Below are 21,339 nucleotides of genomic sequence, written 5' to 3'. Positions count from 1 at the left end.
AGAGTTGTTAGGGACCAATTAGTACTACCTTTTATATCATTTTATTGGTCCCTTTTACCAAGTTTTGATGTAATTACACACTTTTATTCTTATTAATTTGTATAAATGCAATTAGGTTTAATTTATTTTGTTTTGAATAGTTATTTCACATATTTGTTAGTTTTGTAGAATTTTTGGATGAAAGAGTTTTTGGAATGCAACATCATAATATGGAAGATTTTGGATGAAGCTTGCAAAGCAAGGAAGCTGGAATAGCTTCAGTTCGCGCCGCGAAGGCTACGAATCCAGCAAGCTGATTTTGGGCCAAGGGTGCTGTCTTTCATGACCAGCTGTTTTGCCATTTTGGTGTCTGCCTTGGAATAGCTTTTCTGTTTTGCATGAAAATGATCAATTAAGAAAATGTCAACTCTTTTAGGATAGGAGAACACATTATTCTAAGATATTCATTATTATTGACACATTGAGACATTGAGATACTTTGTAAGAGTAAAAACAAAGTTTTTCTTCCATTGCATTTTGCTTTGTAAAATGATGAGGAAGAGCTAAACCCCATTTTGTCAAGATTGGAGGTAGTAGCTATTCTCATTTGTTTATGTATTCCATTTTATTTTTATATATGATAAAGATTGTTGATGTATTGAATACTGTTTTTGCCCTAAGTTGAAAACCAGATTTGAGTAGTTGTTGAAAGAGATTATTTGAGTCTTGACATAAAACAGATTTTCAAGTAGTGAATAAGTTGTAGAGATAGATTTATTCATTACTCTTCTTTGGTATCAAACATTAAAGATTGCTATATTGATAGTTAGGTGGAGAGATCGTCTAAGGATCAATATAGTGATTATCACAATATCATTTAGACATAAATGACTTTGAGAGGATACTTGAACATCATCAATAATCTTAAATCTATATAGTTATCATAAGGAATCATAAGCATTTAGAATAGTGAACTCCAATCTTGCCAAGCTTTTACATTTGATTAAAACCATTTTACTGTTTTTAGTGACATTTACTCACAAGATAATTTTCCAAACAAAGCAACTTTGTTACTTTTTAAACTTATAACAATTTGGATTATAGAACGGCGGTAATAACAACCAATCTCTGTGGATACGATATAAAAATATTTGCCGAAGATATACTTTTCAACAATAGGCAAGGAAAGGTTTCCAAGGTCTACCACCTTATAGGCAAGAATGAATGAATTTTCTTGGGTCCATAACCCTATAAGGCAAATAAAATGCCAAGGTTTATCACCTTATAGGTAGGAAAGATTGAATTGCCTAGGTCTATAACCCTACAAGGAAAATGGAATGCCAAGGTCTATCACCTCATATGCGGGAAAGATTGAATTGCCTGGGTCCATAAACCTACAAGGAAAATGGAATGCCAAGGTCTATCACCTCATAGGCAGGAAAGAGTTGAATAAAATAGGGTGTACAACCACAAGCTGCTAATAGAAAAAGTTCTCCAATATTGAGGTGTTAAATGATTGATGCTTGAAGAAGACTTGTGACTTTTATGATTCAAATTACGCTAAAGTCTATGAACAAGGACAGATGCTTTGAATAGCTATATCCTATGCCCCGTATGCAAAGTCACCCTAGACAAGGGTAGGAGAAACTCTGTCTCATCATTCCTCATTACTTAAGACTCGTGGCATGCAATATTTATCATAACTGACAAGTTGTAAGAGAAGAGTCCTCATTGCTTCTCCTCGAGTTGATGTTGCTTTGTATAAAGAAGACTTAGTAGTTTACTCGATTCGTGTTGCACTAAAGTCTATGAATAAGGGAGAATGCTTTGAATAGCTAGGGCCTACAATTTGAATATCAAAGTCACTCTAGACAAGGGTAGGAGAAACTCCGTCTCATCATTCCTTATTACTTAAGGCTAGAGTCATACAATTTGAATCGTATTTAAGAAGTGTTGACTTTTGATTTATCTTGTGTAAACCGCTGCTCAATGGGACTGATATATCTTGCATGAAAGACTGGTCTTGAAGTTTGGAGATCCACATCGTTAGAATTAATCCTATCAAGTGATCAAGTGATTTTTGATCACTTGAACGGACTATGGGGTTATACATGACCAAAGGATTTAATTGATTAAAATTGCTTTTGATCAACTTGAATTATAGGGTTTGAGTTGATTTGAAACTTATGACTAATCCTAATCTAAGGGTTAGAATTCACAAGCTATTCATAAGGGGGAACATGCACCATTTAAAATTCTAAATCAAAATCTAATCCTAAAGGAACATGCATTTGTTAGTCAAAAACTTGATTAAAACTATTTACAATTCTAACTCAAAGGAACATGCATTTGTTAGTCAAAAACTTGATTAAAACTATTTACAATTCTAACTCAAAATCTAATCCTAAAGGAATATGCATTTAAAATGGTAAAATAAGCCCTTTAAGGGGCAAAATGGTCATTTCACATGAATATCCAATTTAAGGACAAAATTAAATCATAATCAATATCCTAACTAAAACCTAAAAATTAATCAAGTTCTAAGAAAACTATTTTAATCAAATCAAAGAAACCTAATTATTTTTAGAAATCTAACTAAACAAAAAAAAAACAATTAATATTCTAATTAATCCTAATTTTTATTATAATTAAAAATCCTAATTCTAATTAGTCCTAAAAATCTAACTTAATTAAACTAATCCTAAAAAACTCTAAATGGCCTAATTAATAAAAATAAAACTAAACAAAAAAACAACAAAATAAATCAAGAACAAAAGGAATAATGGGCTCAGATTTGGGGTGTAAGAAGTAATTAAAATAAGGCCCAATGACCCAAAAGACCCACATAATCAGTTTTGTCTTATTTCTATTTTGTCTTATATGTCATGTTGAACCAGTCATGATGCGACACATGGTGCTGTCTAGAAAAGTGAAAAAAAGGAAAAAGAGGTAAGACACATGTCACGATTCTGAGAGTTCTGAGTTTAATCGATAATTGTTCATTAATTAATTACACACAATCTTGAATTTTGATCTACTAAAAATTAATAAATCAAAAAATTAATATGCAAATTATATGTCACCGACTTGATTTTTCGTGAGGAATCCAAACAAGTGATCGAATTTTGCAAATGAGACACAAATTTTGAAGAATCGGGCGAAAAGATGAAAAATAAAGTATGTAAAGAATCGATCGATTCACATTCGTTATAATAATTCATGAAAAAATAATCACATATTCAAAATCATGACAAAAAATCACTTCTAATGATATATTCATACGTAATTAACGGTCAAGAATTAAAAAATCACTATTTTTAAGTTTATGTGTTCTATGCAAAATAAGTGTTTATTTTAATAAGCAACATTCAAAACAGTAGCTAAAATTGATCAACAAGTAAAAATCCAATAATTCATGGAAAAGGTGTGAAAGAGATCAAGGATTACCAACGGAGCGGAGATTTGCTCCGGTTAGTGTTGAAAATCGAAGCGTCGAAAAGAAACCCGGAATTAATCCAATTAACTTCCAAGCTTTGATAATTATTCTAGATGATGAATGAATGTAGAAGATGAATCATGAATGTAGAATATTGATGAATAAGTTTGAATTGATGAATCTTGGATGGTGATTGTTGATAAATCTTGATAAACTTTAGATGATGATTGTTGATAATAATGCTTGAATTGTTGATTGATGATTTTGAAATTGGATTGTGGCCTAGTTCCACCATTTTAGAACTTCAATGTGAAGTTCTAAATGGTGATGAAGATGAACGTTAATGAGGGTAAGGGAGAAGATAAATATTGAGAGAGAAATTGAGAAGAAAAAATGGTAGAAAAATAATGATTAGTTGTGAATTTTCCAAGTTAGGTTAGTTAACCCCCAAAATGTGAAAAATAATATGTTTTTATAGAATGATCACCCTTGGATTATGATCCAAGTAATTGGTTTATCAATGGTTAGGACTTAATTTAATCCTTAGTTGCGGATCACCAATTTCGACTATAGGGTTAAATGTTAAGAGTGGCTATGATTGAGTGAAAAAAATGGAAGTTGAGATTTGTGTTTGTTTGGAAGTTTTTTGTTAGTTTGGAAGTTATGCTAGTTAAGGGTAATTAGATAAATCAATGGCTTGTGGAGAAATATGTAGTTAAGGGTAGTTAGAGACCAATGGTGTTGGAGTTTGTAAGACCCCAATTTTGACCCTAAGATCCATCATGCTATTCACATCATATGCATTAGCATTGGGATCACATCTTGGCATCCTCTTTACCCTTCATTCATTAGGATTGTTATGGGAAAGATCACCAAGCACCATGTGATTGTATCATACTTTGTATTTTATCATTTACTAACTAACATACTAAAAATATGTCTTTGCATTTGTCTAACCTTTTTGTAAGTGAGGCACATGATCACCTTTGATCTATCAAGTTCACATCTAGGGTTTAAGACCCTCATTGCTAAGAGCTTAACCAAGGAATGATCCACAAAGGCCCTAGGAATCATTATGAGTCCCCATGATATTTACATGTTATTTTGATCAAGAATTCTTCAAGAGTTTGGAATTGGTTTGCCTTGGAAACCCTAGTTCATCTGGGTATCTTGTGTAACTTCTTCAACAAGCTTCTTCACTAATTGATCAAATATTTCAAGGGGAATATCAAATTTAATTATCTTATGCATATATGATCTCCCAAGAATCCAAAAAGTCAAGAGAATTGCAAGTTAGCAAGGGGGTTGATGGAGGTTGACCAGAGGATTTCATCTGATTAAAATTGGGTTCCCCTAGACCCTATCTCCTACAATTTTCATCATATGAAAATGATTCCAAGAGAAACGTTACTCTAAGTGACATTCCAAACAACTTTCATGTTTAGGTCTAGAGCTAGTTTTGCTTGGAAAGTCATTTTTTATGTTGAAAGATTATAGGTCATTTTGTCTAAACCCTAATTTGAAGGTCAACTTCTCAAGGCCATAACTTGCTCAATTTTTATGAGATGAAATATTTCCAAGTTGCACAATCAAATTCATGGTGTCTAATTCAACTTTTATGTTTGGAGTAAGAGATAATTCAATTTTTATAAGCATGTGATATGAGGATACATTATAGGTCATTTTGGACCAATACCATTGAACAAGTGATTTTCCTCAACTTCAAAAATGCATAACGCATTCATCCCAAATCCAAATGAGGTCAAATTTGTGACCATTTTTAATATTTTTGAAAGAGATACAACTTTGATGAATACACTTTTCTCATTTGAAGCTCACATAAAAAGTTATCCAAGGTGGAATAACTGAACATATGGTTTAACACTTAGAAAAAATTTTGACAGGTTGAAATTTCCAAACTTCCACCTCAAAATTCATCATGATACAAGCTCCAAATGTAAAAGTCTTCAACATAAGAGTTGTTCCTCTTGATCTAACCTTTCCAAAGAGTCCAAATTCATTCATTTTGGATAAGGTTTGAGGGCTATGCATATGGTCTGAACATGGATGCATCAATTGGCAAGTAAATTCATGATCATCGAGCTATGGATAAGCAAGACATCAAATAACAAGAGTTGCCATCGCGCTTTTATTGTTTCCAAGGGAAAAGGGAAAAGTACGAACAAAACCCAAAAATAAGAAGTTTTCAAATCAAAACTAATAAAATGTCAGAGATTACAGGTAAGGAGGTTGGTTACACAGAGGGAAGGTGTTAGCACCCAAAGTGTCCTAGGTACTCCTAGGGAGCCCTTTTTTGTGTGCATATGTATTTTTGTACAAATGGTGTTTGCAAGCAAATAGAATGGGGGGATGAGAAAAGAATTCATTAATTATATTTTTGTGTTTGACGAGACCTTCAGACTTGTGCCTACGTAGGTACATAAAAATGAGGGATCAAAACCTTGTAGTTCGTGGTATATATTTCAAAGTGGATGTATTGCTTTTTAACAAAAATTTAAGTTTGAAAGGCACAAAGGCCTAAAAATAGTTTGAATGAGTTAATTCTTTTTGGCTTTCAGAAAATTTTAAGTTAAGTATAGTTAAGTATATTTACAAATTTGATTGAGAAAAGAAGTTTGAAAATGCAATGACATAAGGCCAAAGTTTCTAATTTGCAATATGGTCTAAGTTTAGAAAACAAGCACAAGCAAAGAAGATTTTAAAAACAAGAGGGAGAGATTTTGAAATTAAAGAAATGGGGGGGGGAGATGAATGGACTAATCCTAAGCACAAATTTAAAAGTTGAGAGTTGAAAAGATCTGACCAATGGGCTGCAATCCAATAGACAAGAGTGTCATATAGAAACCTAAATTCCCTTGGACATTAGAATCAAGCAACAAACAATGCACACTATATAAAATTGAAGAGCAAGAAATCAAATAAAGATAGCCACATCCAAGCTTAGCAACTCCATGATCTTCTTCAAATTTACCCATGTAACGGATGAATTCCACAATGCCACAAGTCACAGGTTCAAAATAATAGCTTCACAATGATCATGTTGCATATGAACTCAAATGGATCTTCAATGATGTATCATATGAAGTTTAAAATTATAAGCACTTGGTTACATGAAAGTTGGCATTGGCCAAGTCCTTTGCACATGGAGTGTTGCCTAAATTCTAAGTCCAATAGTCTCAGATCAAACCAACAGTCCACACAAGGTGTTTTTTAGGTTTTTTATTTATTATTATGTACATTAATGGTCAAAGACCACACAATCAAACACAATATATACAAACAAAATATATCACAAAATATGGTCCAAGTGGACAAAGTAAAAATGACATTAACATAAACAATTAGAATGGTATGAATAATGACAAATGAATAAGGCTTAAAAGAAAAAAAGTGCATTAAAGTAAATGACTTGAAATTAAATGTTAGTTGTTAATGAGTTAGAAATTAGTATTGCTTTTGCTTTTATTTTTAAGTCATTCTTTGGAGAACACTCAACCCACTTATCACAAGCATGGATCCTTGAACCAAGACATCTTCCAAAGGAAGGAAAAAAGACCAAGTTTTCACACAATACCATGAAAGAGGGGAGACTTACAATATCACTAACTAGAATGCTATGCCTTTTGTGTCAAAATTTAGCGCTATGTTAAGCAATCGTAATTGAACTTATGTAGAAGTCACAACTATTTGAGGTCGGGCAATAGAATTTTGGTGTTAATGCATGTTAGAGAGATAGTATAATGGACTATGCTCAATAAACATAGCACACACAAAAAGAATATGCAAAAGTGGTGTCCTAATCTCATCCATACTTATGTTAATTTTACAATCAACTTGCCTTAGGATGTAGAGATATCATAGGTCCATGACATGAATGCATAAAGAAAGGGAATGAGATGAAGAGGGAGGGAAGATAGATCAAACTCAAATTGGACAAAGGAGGACTTTTACCAAATTAAGATCATTAATTCATTTTGGGAGATGGAATGTACATTCCATCAATCCCCTAAATCCAATGATCTTAACCTAGCAAAGTCAAATCAACCTTGACCAAGGCCTAACCACACAAGTCAAACTTACAAAATCAATCAAAATGGCTCAACACAATTATTTGGAATTTATTCAATTTAAAAATACTAAAAATAATGCATTAAATTAAATATGGTTGGTCAATTTCCTAAAACCTTATCAAAACACCAAAGAAATGGTCATGCGACTATGGACGGACTGGTCCAATCATTACCATGACAAATGAAAAAGGAGGACATGATCTGAAAGAAAAAAATGGCGTAGAGCATGAATCTGATCTCAATTTTAACTAACTTCAAATATATAGAAAGATATGAGGAGTTGAATTTTGAGGTGTGTCAACTGAGTTGCTTCGATTTGACCTCAAAACAACTCAATCTTCTTGCCTACATTGGTAGGACTTCAGACAACCAAAGATCCAAAAGAATTGATGAGAATTGAGTGAGAATCGAAGAGAAGAAAAAATCTGGAAAATACCTTCAATGTTGTGCAGAACTTGATCCTTCTTGCTTCAGTTCTTGTTTGATCTTGCTCCAATAGCTTGCAGAAGTGGATTAGGAATGGTAAGAAGCTTTGGATCCTGGAGTTTTTTAATCTCCAAACAGTGAGATTCAAACTTAATTTTCAAGTGAAAATTATCAGGTTTTCCTTTGAATTGTGAGGGTTTGAAGAGTGGAGGAAAAGATGGTGCGCACGGATCCCTTGAAATGAGCTCAGAGGGTCTCCATTTATAGCAAATTCAAGTGTTATTTGCATACTTGAAATTTCTTCCAAATTTGGCAATGTCATGTTTAAGCTTGCATGGGCGTGTACAGGCCCATGAAGCAATGCACTAAGGTCCAAAACCAACTGAAATGAGGTCTGAATCAAGCTTGATTGGCAAGGCAATGCGAAATGATCATTTGGAGTTTTGATTTTGCCAATTGATGCAGGCATGTTAACACCATGCGCAACCCTAGCAAACCTCATCCAAAATGAATGAATTAGGACTCTTTGGAAAGCTTAGATCAAGAGGAACAACTCTTATGTTGAACACTTTTCCATTGGAACTTGGATCATGGTTAATTTTTAGGTGGAAGTTTGGAAATTTCAACATGTTGAAATTTTTTCTAAGTGTCAAGTCATATACTTCAATGTTCCACCTTGCTAAACTTTTTACGGAGATCCAAATGAGAAAAGTGCCTTCATCAAAGATGTATCTATTTCAAAGACCTTCAATATGGTCACCAATTTGAAATCATTTGGATTTAGAATGAGAGTTATGCATTTTTGAAGTTGAGGAAAATCACTTGTTCAATGGTATTGGTCCAAAATGACCTATAATGTATCCTCATATCACATGCTCATAAAAGTTGATTTAGGTCTTACTTCACACATCAAAGTTGTAGTAGACACCTTTAATTTGATTGTGCAACTTGGAAATATTTCATATCATAAAAATTGAGCAAGTTATGGCCTTGGGAAGTTGAGTTTCAAATTAGGGTTTAGACAAAATGACCTATAATGTTTCAACATAGAAAATGACGTTCTAAGCAAAATTAGCTCTAGATATCAACATGAAAGTTGTTTGGAGTGTCATTTAGAGTAACGTTTCTCTTGTAATCATTTTCATATGATGAAAATTGTAGGAGATAGGGTCTAGGGAGACCCAGTTTTGATCAGATGAATATATCTGGCCAACCCCCATCAACCAACTTGCTAACTGGCAATTCTCTTTACTTTTTAGGCTCATGGTAGATCATATATGAATAGGATGATGAATTTTGAAGTCCCCCTTGAGAAATTTGAGCAATTGGTTAAGAAGCTTGTTTAAGAAGTTACTCAAGATGCCCAGACAAACTAGGGTTTCCAAGGCAAACCAACTCCAAACTCTTGAAGAATGCTTGATCAAAATAACATGTAAAGATCATTGGGACTCATACATGATGCTTAGAGACATTGTGGATCATTCCTTGGTTGTTCTCTTAGCCGTGAGGGTCTCAAACCCTATATGTGAACTTGATAGATCAATGGTGATCATTCCCTACCTACAAAAGAGTTAGGCAAATACAAAGACATATTTTTGGTATTTTGGTTAGTGAAATGATAATATACAAGTATGATACAATCACATGGTGCTTGGTGATCTCTCCCAAAACAAACCCAAATGAAAAAGGGGTAAGGAGGATGCCAAGGTATGATCCCAATGCTAATGCATATGATGAGATTGCATGAGGGATCTTAGGGTCAAAATTGGGGTCTTACAACTGCCCCTATTTAAGAACATTCTAACCGAGGAGGTGAAGGTTAAAATCTTCATATCGACTCAATAGAATGGGCTTAAATAATAACATATAGAAACAAATTTTGGTCCCTAAGAGACCTCATGACGCATATGATATGAATGTAAAAGCAAACTCTCTGTGGGGAAATGATGCCGCAAAGGAAAAGAAAATCAGAGCGACCGAAAGTCCGCAGGAGTACAATGCATTCCGTAAGGATAGCTCATCGGGGAGACAGAGGCTCTAAGGGGATAAAAAGATTATGCGTAGGCTAGGCTACGACTTAAAACTGCTGGGTGACTAGAGGAATTCCATAAAAAATGGAAGGACTCAGCCGGGGAAACAAAAACATCTGTAGGGGAAACGAGTAGATCAGGATAAAATTGAAGTACTCGATTCATGTAGGAAAAGTGATTTCACTGAGGAAATGCGCACTCAACTCAACTGGGGAAGAAATAGACTTCAACGCAGGAGGAGCAGAAATTTATTATCCACTACCGGTTACTGGGTAAGGAGATAACAAAGATCTGATAGAGAGGACACCCGTCATCGATTAAGATGAACATATCAAGGATGACTCACTGGGAACCGCCAGGATGAAGTATTCATTACCGGTTACTGGGTAAGAATAGCCTTGCTGGGGAAAACTGCAGAAATAGGATTTACAACTACCAGTTAAAGTGAACATATCAAGGATAGACTCAAAGGAAAGAAAATACGTCATCGGTTAAGATGAACATATCAAGACTTTCCTGGGGATGTCAAGGAGGATATCCGTCATCGGTTAAGATGAACATATCAAGGATAAACCACCTGAACAAAAAGTAGGAATTACATCTATCGAATGTTGGATAGAATACCATCAAATAGAAAATTCGTCATCGGTTAGGATGAACATATCAAGGATAGACTCCAGGAGGAGAGAAATAGGAATTACATCTATCAGTTACTGGATAAAATACCGAAGAAGAGAATATTCGTCACTGGTTAAAGTGATCATATCAAGGATAAACTCTACAAGGGGGAAGAAAAGCAGGAGTTACAACTACTGCCTACTGGGCAGAAGACCGCAAAGAGAAGAAAACCTGTCATCGGTTAGGATGAACATATAAAGGATTAATTCTCTGGGGAATGAAATAGGGATTACAACTACCTTTTACTGGGTAGAATACCAAAGATGAGAGTATTCGTCATTGATTAGGATAAACATATCAATGATAAACTCAAAGAGGGGAAGAAAATATCTGTCATCAGTTAGGATGAACATATCAAGGATATACTTCCTGGGGAAACATAACAAATGAATCCGCCGGGGACTCCACTGGGGAGAAAACAAGGGTACTTTTGTAGGGTATTGGGCAAGAAGTAACAAACTGCAAACTAAGAATAATATTACCAGTTACTGGGTAATAAACTCTTAGGGGACCCAAAATATCTATCTAAGTAAGATCTAGAAAGAAACGGTCAGTCAAGACTCCACCCAATGAGGGTACAACTCAAGAGGAGTGGTTCCATCCAGATAATCAATTGGGGAGGAAACTGAAATAATAATCATCCACGAGGAAATAACTCAGTGGGGAAAGGAGAAAGGTTAAATTCTTTCTGCTTAAGGGGCTGACACTCTATATTTGAAAAGAGGACAAACTCACCAAACCCGTATGGGGGTAAAGTACCACCATAACAGAGAATAAGAATCGCAAGAATGAGTCAACAAGTTCTATGATGCAATCATGGAATTATATAAGTGTATATGTATATGTATATGTATATATGATGATTATGTTGACAAAACGATCGCAAAGGATACAAGGGTGTCGCAGAATTGAATCATCGATATAATTCTCGGTCAAATCCTCAAAAGAGGGAAACAACCGCTGGAGAAAAGAGATCAACATCCCAAAGGCTCAAACCTAGTCGGGGAAAGAGGCGATCTACCGAGGAAAACCGTTATCGAGTCGGCAGGGAATTTTAGGTCAGCACCATATCAAATGGGAGACAACCATGCAGAGGATAAACACAAATAACTGCTCAGAAACCAGGAGGAAACTCCAACTGAGAGCAAATCTGATGGCGGCTGACGGGGAAACCAATGTTCTGTCGAAATCACGCAAGTTGCCGTAATGAAATGTCCGCACTCAGCTGGGGAACAAATACTCCGCAAGAGATTAATTAACCAAATCGGCTGACTACTTTACTGGGGAATAACGAGTAATAACCGTCCGGAGAAATCAATAAACACCGCGTTACTAAATAATGATGTCGGGGATGAAAGAGAAAATGCGCCTACTGCTTGGGGAGAATCAATACTGCTCCACACTTAGGGCTTATTGCTTTCGAACCACTATTGATATTCTTTCTAAATGAAATCGATTATTTAAAATGACTGCTTTTATATGTTTAAGAAAACATGTTTTGATTAAAACTTTAATTTTCAAAAATGATCATAATAAATGTTAAAACTATTTGGCTGAAATAAATAAGAGTAGAAACAATTGGATAAAAGCTCAACTTTATTTAATAGAATGGTAGTCTGTAAATGATAAGACTCCATAGATCTTTACAAAGTTGAAAATGGTAATTTTCATGGAAAAGGGTTACATTGAATACAAATGACCATTAATCCTTCCACCAACTCTTGATATCCACTGTGCTCTTGGTCGCTACTGAGGATGATGGATCACCATCGACCGTTGTGCTCAACAAAGTCTTCAAATCTGAAGATCAGTAGGATGCAGTTACTTGCCATAATCCCTAATTTTTGCATAAATTTCCCTAAGATGGGGTACTCAATTTATATGGGTAATTCTTTTCTATTTTATGTCTCTAACTTTTAACTAGATCGCCCTTTCGGGTTTTCAATCCACTGAAACACTCATTTTTGCCTAAGCTGCCCTTTCGGGTTTTCAACTTAGCGAGTTGTTCTTTTCTTTTTAGGAGAAGTATTTCTTGACTGCATCTGCGTTCACAGGACGAGTGAACTCTTCACCATCCATAGTTGTAAGAATCAAAGCACCGCCTGAAAAGGCTCTCTTGACAACATATGGGCCTTCATAATTAGGAGTCCATTTTCCCCTAGAATCTTTCTTGAAAGATAGGATCTTCTTGAGCACAAGGTCACCTTCTCTAAATACGCAAGGTCTCACCTTCTTATCAAAAGCTTTCTTCATTCTCTGCTGATACAACTGACCATGACACATGGCAGTTAACCTCTTCTCTTCAATCAAATTCAGTTGGTCATACCTGGTCTAACACCATTTAGCCTAAGTCAACTTGGCTTCCATAAGCACACGCAATGAGGGGATCTCAACCTCTACGGGGAGTACTGCTTCCATGCCATAAACAAGTGAGAAAGGGGTCGCCCCTGTTGAAGTGAGGATGGATGTACGATACCCGTGCAAAGCAAATGGGAGCATCTCATGCCAATCTTTATATATCACAACCATCTTCTGAATCATCTTCTTGATGTTCTTGTTTGTAGCTTCAACAACCCCATTCATCTTAGGTCTATAGGGAGAAGAATTGTGATGTGCAATCTTGAAGTCCTTGCAAAGAGCTTCCACCATATTATTATTCAAGTTTGATCCATTTTCAATAACGATCTTGCTTGGCACACCATATCGGCATATAATCTGATTCTTGATAAACCTTACAACAACTTGCTTGGTTACATTCGTATACGATGCCGCTTAAACCCATTTTGTGAAGTAATCAATTGCCACAAAAATGAAACGATATCCATTCGAAGCTTTGGGCTCAATCATGCCGATCGTATCAATTCCCCACATGGAGAAGAGCCATGGGGAGGAAATGTTGTTCAAAAGTGTCGGAGGAACATGAATCTTATCCGTATAAATTTGACACTTGTGGCATTTCTTCACAAACTTGCAACAGTCATATTCCATTGTCAGCCAATAGTAACCTGCTCACAACATCTTCTTTTCCATTGCATGTCCATTGGAATGAGTACCAAAGGAACCTTCATGAACTTCAGTCATCAATAAGTCTGCTTCGTGTCTATCCATGCATCTGAGCAGAACCATATCGAAGTTTCTCTTATACAGCACATCACCATTCAGGTAGAAGTTGTCGGCTAACCTTCTCAAAGTCTTCTTATCTTTCAAAGATTCCCCAGACGGGTAGATCTAACTTTGAAGGAAACATTTGATGTCGTAATACCACGGCTTCTCATCTTTGACCTCTTCAACTGCAAACACATGCGCTAGCCTATCAAGACGCATCACAGTCAAATTGGGAACTTCATTCCAATACTTTAATACAATTATTGATGCCAATGTTGCAAGAGCATCTGCCATCCGGTTTTCATATCGAGGGATATGATGAAACTCAACCTTGGTAAAGAAAGTTGAAATCCTCCTCGCATAATCTCTATACGGTATCAAACCGGGTTGATTCGTCTCCCACTCACCTTTGATCTGATTCACCACCAAAGTTGAATCTCTAAAGACATCTAAATGATTGATTCTGAGATCAATGGCCTCTTCAAGCCCCATGATGCAAGCTTCATATTCTTCCATATTATTTGTACACTTGAAAGTCAATCTAGCTGTAAATGAAAAGTGTGTGCCTTGAAAAGTAATGATTACTTCCCCAATGCCATTACCATACTGATTAATAACTCCATCAAATACCATGCCCCAACGGGAACCAGGCTCTGACCCTTCTTCAAGCAATGGTTCATCACAATCGTTCATTTTCAAGTACAAGATCTCTTCATCTGGAAAATCATACTGCACTGACTGGTAATCTTCAATAGGTTGGTGAGCTGATAACATGAAATAATATCACACTTTTGGACTCGATTTAATTAAATTATGTTATTATTTGTTTCGATTTATTTTATATTATTCGATATTACTTGGTATTTTTCCTTCTATTTATTCCAGGCAACATTATTTGAAGCATACATGAAAAAGAAGAAAAGGAGGTGCAAAAAGATGATAAGAAGCAATTTCCACTAAAGCCCAGCCCATAACTATCAACCAGAAGCGCTGAAGCTGTGACGACCGCCACACAAGGTGTGACGAGCGTCACGCCCCCCTGCTTTGTGTTACGAACGTAACACATGGTGTGACGAACGTCACACCCCCATTCCTATATTTTTGGATTTGACGCGTAACAGAAGCACGTTCATCCTGCTTTTTCGCTTGACCAGTAGACTCGTTGAAACTTGCTGAATGGAAGAAACGGTCACTTGATGGATTGATATAAATAGGACCAATTGTGGAACCCTGCGGGAGGCACTCAATTTTTCCAGTTTTCGGCACAACATTATTTTTATTGTTTTTCTTATTTTCCAGCACTCTACTTACCTAGCAATTTTTATTTCCTTTTCTTTTCCGGCAAATTTTGAAGCATTCAATTAATTTTCTCACAATAGTTTCTACACCGGAAACTATTGTGTAATTTTTACTGGATCTAACCTTACGTTAGATCATAGTATTTTATTCCTTCGTTTTTATTTTCTTGTCCGATCGAAGATTGTAAGAACAAATCCAACCGGTTTGTGGTGGAGAGTTCAAGCATCGAAGCTAGGAATAGTCAAGACTTCTATTAATTTTACAGGTTCTTTAATTTTATTGTTTAAATTTATATATGCTCTACACTGCTATTTATTTATACTGTCTGTCCGATATGGCTGTATGTAAGTATAATTATTGTTTAGGCTTGTTTAGCATGTCTGGCTAAATAAACTTAGATATCGGTATGTAAAGTAAGCGGAATGAAGGAATCAAAACTAAGTTGGTTTAATTTTGTTTAAAAACATAATCACTCTTTTTATGGTCTCAATTTACAGAGTTAATACCAAGGTTTTTGTATGAGAGTAAAAGACATAAAGATGTTAAAATCAATAGAACGACGGTTTGAGCTTTTAACTGGACAGTGTAAATTGGACATTAATTTTCAATCAGGGCGAAAGCAATTTTTAGAGTTAATTAAATTCTAATCATTTTCAAAAAGTATTTTTAAAGGTTAAATGTGAGGACGAGAGTTAAGCATTTAAGTTTAATTATATAATCTAAGTCAACAGAGCGAGAGTTTGAGACAAGGGTGTTTAAATGGTTAGCATTTTCTTAAAAAGTGTTTCTATAGATTCTATTGTTTTCAAAAAGTGATTTTGGACTTAACTAATTAGTGACAGCGCATGTTAATATAAAGTCATAGTTTATTCAACAGAGCGAGAGTTTGAGAAAAGGCTTTTAACTCAATAGTGTCTATGGAAAAGATTTACTTTAAAACTACGAAACCAACGAAGATTTGATTCCCTAATTACGACGAACTGCATACCGATATCCGCTTATTTGATATTTAATCTAGATCTTATTTTAGTTTTATTTTTTCCCCTAATCAACAAAGTATCATCCCCCTTAGCTTTACGAAGTAACCTTAGAAAACGGTATATAGATTCATAAGTCCCTGTGGGATCGATATCTTTTATTACTACGCGATTAGACTGTGCACTTGCAGTTAATACCCCAATAGACTCATAAAGTCGCGATCAAGTTTTTGGCGCCGTTGCCGGGGACTTTTATTTAGTCGATATCGTAACTCTTCCGTTACGCTGTAGAGACTAAGGCAATTTTTATTTCTTTCTTTCGTTGATTTGTATGCCACACACTCGCTCACAAGACGAGCCGCATTTGAGTATTGCTCCACCCGCAATCGAAGCAAACAACTTCGAACTTAAACCTTCGCTGTTATAGGCAGTGCAACAGAATCAATTCTCTGGAAATCCTACCGAGGATCCAAACCTTCATTTATCCGTATTTGTTCAATACGCTGATACTATTAAAGCTAATGGTGTCACTTCAGAGGCAATTCGACTTCGTCTTTTTCCTTTCTCGTTAAGAGATAAAGCTAGAAGATGGCTTCAGTCTCTTCCTTCCAACTCAGTCACCACATGGAATGAGTTGAAGAAAGTCTTTCTTGCCCGATATTTTCCTCCAAGCAAAATAGCTATGTTAAGAGCCCAGATAAATGGATTTAAACAGAAAGATAACGAGTCTCTTTTCGAAGCCTGGGAAAGATACAAAGACATGATGAGACTTTGTCCACACCATGGTTTAGAGGACTGGTTAGTAATTCATACCTTCTATAATGGCCTCTTATACAACACAAGGTTAACAATAGACGCCGCCGCAGGTGGTGCGCTTATGGATAAACCTTACGCTGACGCTTATCAACTTATCGAAAGCATGGCCCAAAACCATTATCAGTGGGGAAGCGACCGAACAATGGTAGAAAAACCTCAAACGAAAAGTGGCATGTACGAGATAAGTAGCCTTGATCATGTTAATGCAAAAGTGGATGCTCTTGCCCAGAAAATTGAAAGTTTAAATGTATCACCTCCAGCCGTCGTGGTTGCCGTGACTCAAAATTGCGAAGTCTGTGGAATCCAAGGTCACACTCCTACAGATTGTCAACTCCTAACAGGAATCCAAGCAGAGCAGGTGAACTACGCACAAGGAAATCCTTACTCGCATACCTATAACTCAAACTGGAAGAACCATCCTAATTTTTCATATAAGAGCAACAATGCCTTATACGCACCAAGACAAGCTCCCAATCAAGCCCCAACTATACCACCTAGATATCAAAAGCCGACCCCATCTACACCTAACAATAACGTTCCTAGGAAATCCAACTTGGAAATCATGATGGAGAACTTCATAGCTTCTCAACAGCAAACCAATAAAGATTTCTTAAACCAGAATGTACACACTAACGAACAGATTAAACAACTAGCAAGTAAAGTAGATGCCTTGGCTACCCATAACAAAATGCTGGAAACACAAATCTCACAAGTAGCTCAACAACAAGCGCCTACTGCTGTCCCAACTGGTACATTTCCTGGACAGCCCCAACCTAACCCGAAATGCCACGCTCATGCAATTATATTAAAAAGTGGAACAGAGGTAGAAGGACCATCTGATCCAAGAATTGAAAACCAAAACTCTAAAAAGTCAACTGAGGAAGAAAATAAACCTAAGGAAAAGGAAGAGAGTAATAAGGAAACCGTAGAAAAGAAAGAACCTTATGTACCTCCACCACCTTACAAACCACCTATCCCTTATCCTCAGAGGCTAATTAAAACCAAAGACGCGGGCCAATTTAAAAAATTTGTTGACCTACTGAAACAATTAAACGTCACCATTCCTTTCACAGAAGCTATTACACAGATGCCCTCGTATGCTAAGTTCTTAAAAGAAATTCTTTCTAATAAAAGGAAACTTGAAGATAGCGAAACCGTTACACTCACTGCTGAATGTAGCGCTATAATCCATAATATGCCTCCAAAACTTAAAGATCCTGGTAGTTTCTCTATACCCTGTCACATATGAAAATTTGTCATAGACAAATCTTTATGCGATTTAGGAGCCGGTATCAGTGTTATGCCTTTGTCCATATGCAAGAGACTTGAAATGGGAGAATTAAGACCAACTAAAATGTTTGTGCAATTAGCAGATCGTTCCGTTAGATATCCTGTAGGAGTTCTTGAAAACGTTCCCGTGCGCATAGGTCAATTCTACATCCCAACCGATTTTATAATTATGGATATAAGAGAAGATGAAGTTACCCCCATTATATTGGGAAGACCTTTCTTAGCAACAGTCGGTGCCATCATAGACGTAAAACGAGGACGACTCACTTTCGAAGTAGGAGAAGAGAAAATTGAGTTCATTCTTTCCAAATTTTTGAAAGCACCTGCAATAGATGACACATGTTACTTCATGGATATCATCGACGAATGCATAAAAGAAACAGAGTTAGAAAATTACAAATCGTCTGACTATCGTGTAGAAGACAGACTGAACCATTGTTTAGCAATAACACCGGATCCTACGCAATGCCTTAAGAAACCAACCCTCGACTTGAAAACACTTCCCAAAAATCTGAGATATGAATTCCTAGACTCAGAACTTGAACGACCAGTGATAGTTAATGCAGACCTAGGAAAACTCGAAACTGAAAAACTCCTACATATCTTAAGAAAATATCCAACCGCACTAGGATACAACATCACCGATCTTAAAGGGATAAGTCCTTCTATTTGTATGCATCGCATCATGCTAGAAGAAGACTGTAAAACTTCTAGGGAACATCAGAGGAGACTAAACCCGATCCTGAGTGAGGTAGTGAAGAAGGAAGTAACGAAGTTATTAGAGGCATGTATCATATATCCTATATCTGATAGCAAATGGGTTAGTCCTGTACACGTAGTACCAAAAAAAGGAGGTATAACAGTTATCGAAAATGAAAAAGGAGAAACTATAACCAAACGAATCGAATCGGGATGGAGAATGTGCATTGATTATAGAAAGCTAAACAAAGGAACCCGAAAAGATCATTTTCCTTTACCATTCATAGACCAGATGTTAGAATGATTAGCAAAGCATTCTCATTTCTGCTATCTAGATGGTTACTCAGGCTTCTTTCAAATACCAATTCATCCTGATGACCAAGAAAAGACAACATTCACATGTCCTTTTGGTACCTTCGCTTATCGACGAATGTCGTTTGGCTTGTGCAATGCTCCTACAACCTTCCAAAGGTGCATGATGGCAATATTCGTCGATTTTCTCGAAAACATCATGGAAGTCTTTATGGATGACTTTTCCGTATGCGGGCAAAGTTTCGAAGAATGTCTTGAAAACCTAGAAAGAGTTCTAGAACGATGTGTAAAAGTAAACCTAGTACTTAATTGGGAAAAGTGTCACTTTATGGTACAAGAAGGAATTGTTTTAGGACACATTATATCAAATAGAGGAATTGAAGTAGACAAAGCCAAAATAGAAGTAATCGAAAACCTTCAACCTCCGAAAACTGTGAGAGAAGTACGAAGCTTCTTAGGACATGCCGGTTTTTATCGATGATTTATTAAGGGTTTCTCTAAAATAACTAAACCTTTAACCAGATTATTAATGAAAGATGCTAAATTCATCTTTGACAATAAATGTTTAGAAGCATTTCAAACGCTTAAACAAGCATTAATCTCCGCGCCCATAATGCAGACTCCGGATTGGAATGAACCATTCGAAATAATGTGTGACGCAAGTGACTACGCCGTAGGCGCTGTTTTAGGACATTGAAAGGATAAAAAACTTCATGTCATATATTATGCAAGTAGAACTCTAGATGAAGCACAAATGAATTACGCCACGATCGAGAAAGAACTTCTAGCAGTAATATTTGCACTAGACAAATTTCGTTCTTACTTGGTCGGAGCAAAAATAATCGTTTACACTGACCACACTGCCATTAAGTACCTCCTAACAAAAAAGGACGCTAAACCTAGACTCTAAGGTGGATATTGTTGTTACAAGAATTTGATTTGGAAATCAAAGATAAAAAAGGAACTGAAAACGTAGTAGCAGATCACCTTTCTAGACTAGAAAATCTGGAACCGGAAAGAACATCGATCAACGATGACTTCTCGTACGATAAACTTATAGCTAATTTGGAAGAAAATAGAGCTGATGAACAAGTAGAAACCACCTTGGTTGTATGCGTTACACCATGGTACGCCGATTTTGCCAATTATTTAGCTGCCGGAATAGTTCCACTTAATTTATCCTACCAGCAAAAGAAACGATTCTTCCATGACTTGAAACATTATTATTGGGACGACCCTTTACTTTTTAAAAGAGGCCCCGATGGTATTTTCCGTCGGTGTATACCTGAAGAAGAGATAGAAAGTATAATCCAACATTGTCATTCCGCTCCTTATGGTGGACACGCAAGTACATCCAAGACCTGCTCTAAAATCCTACAAGCCGGCCTTTATTGGCCAAACATATGGAAGGATGTGCATGTTGCTGTCAAGAAATGCGATAGATGCCAACGCACAGGAAACATATCTAGACGTGACGAGATGCCACAAAAGGGAATTTTGGAAGTAGAGATTTTCGACGTGTGGGGAATAGATTTCATGGGACCTTTTCCACCTTCTTTCGGTAACAAGTACATACTCGTAGCGGTTGACTACGTATCAAAATGGATTGAAGCTATAGCTTCTCCAACAAACGACACACGAGTAGTAACTAGACTCTTTAAGAATATAATCTTTCCAAGATTTGGTGTCCCAAGGATAGTAGTCAGTGATGGTGGATCGCATTTCATATCTAAGATACTCGAAAAACTATTGTTTAAGTATGGTGTAAAACATCGAGTAGCGACACCTTACCATCCTCAAACCAGTGGACAAGTGGAAGTGTCTAACAGAGAAATTAAGCAGATATTGGAAAAAACAGTCGTCACGTCAAGAAAAGACTGGTCATCAAAATTACTTGAAGCTTTATGGGATTATCGAACTGCTTACAAAACTCCCATAGGAACAACCCCATTTAGGCTTATTTACGGAAAATCTTGCCACCTCCCGGTAGAATTAGAACATAAGGCCTATTGGGCTATTAAAAACTTAAATTTAAACTATAAGGCCGCCGGTGAAAAGCGAATCCTTGATATAAACGAATTAGAAGAACTTAGACAAGACGCATACGAAAATGCCAGAATCTACAAGGAAAGAACGAAAAATGGCATGATAAGCGCATATCAAGGAAAACTTTCAAACAAGGCGATGTAGTCCTATTGTTT

General features: G+C 36.1%; 1 non-coding gene across 1 annotated transcript; it reads right to left on the bottom strand.

Moving 5' to 3' along the window:
• Positions 1–16,703: 16,703 nt before the first annotated feature.
• Positions 16,704–16,810, bottom strand: LOC127089134 (small nucleolar RNA R71). The gene has a single exon (XR_007790908.1). It is a non-coding gene; the product is annotated as a small nucleolar RNA R71 (small nucleolar RNA).
• Positions 16,811–21,339: the final 4,529 nt, after the last annotated feature.

The sequence above is a fragment of the Lathyrus oleraceus genome, chromosome 5 (genome assembly GCF_024323335.1).
Source record: "Lathyrus oleraceus cultivar Zhongwan6 chromosome 5, CAAS_Psat_ZW6_1.0, whole genome shotgun sequence".
NCBI classification, from domain to species: Eukaryota; Viridiplantae; Streptophyta; class Magnoliopsida; order Fabales; family Fabaceae; genus Lathyrus; species Lathyrus oleraceus.
Note: the sequence above shows the minus strand (reverse complement) of the source record. Positions and strands in the feature narration are given on the sequence as shown.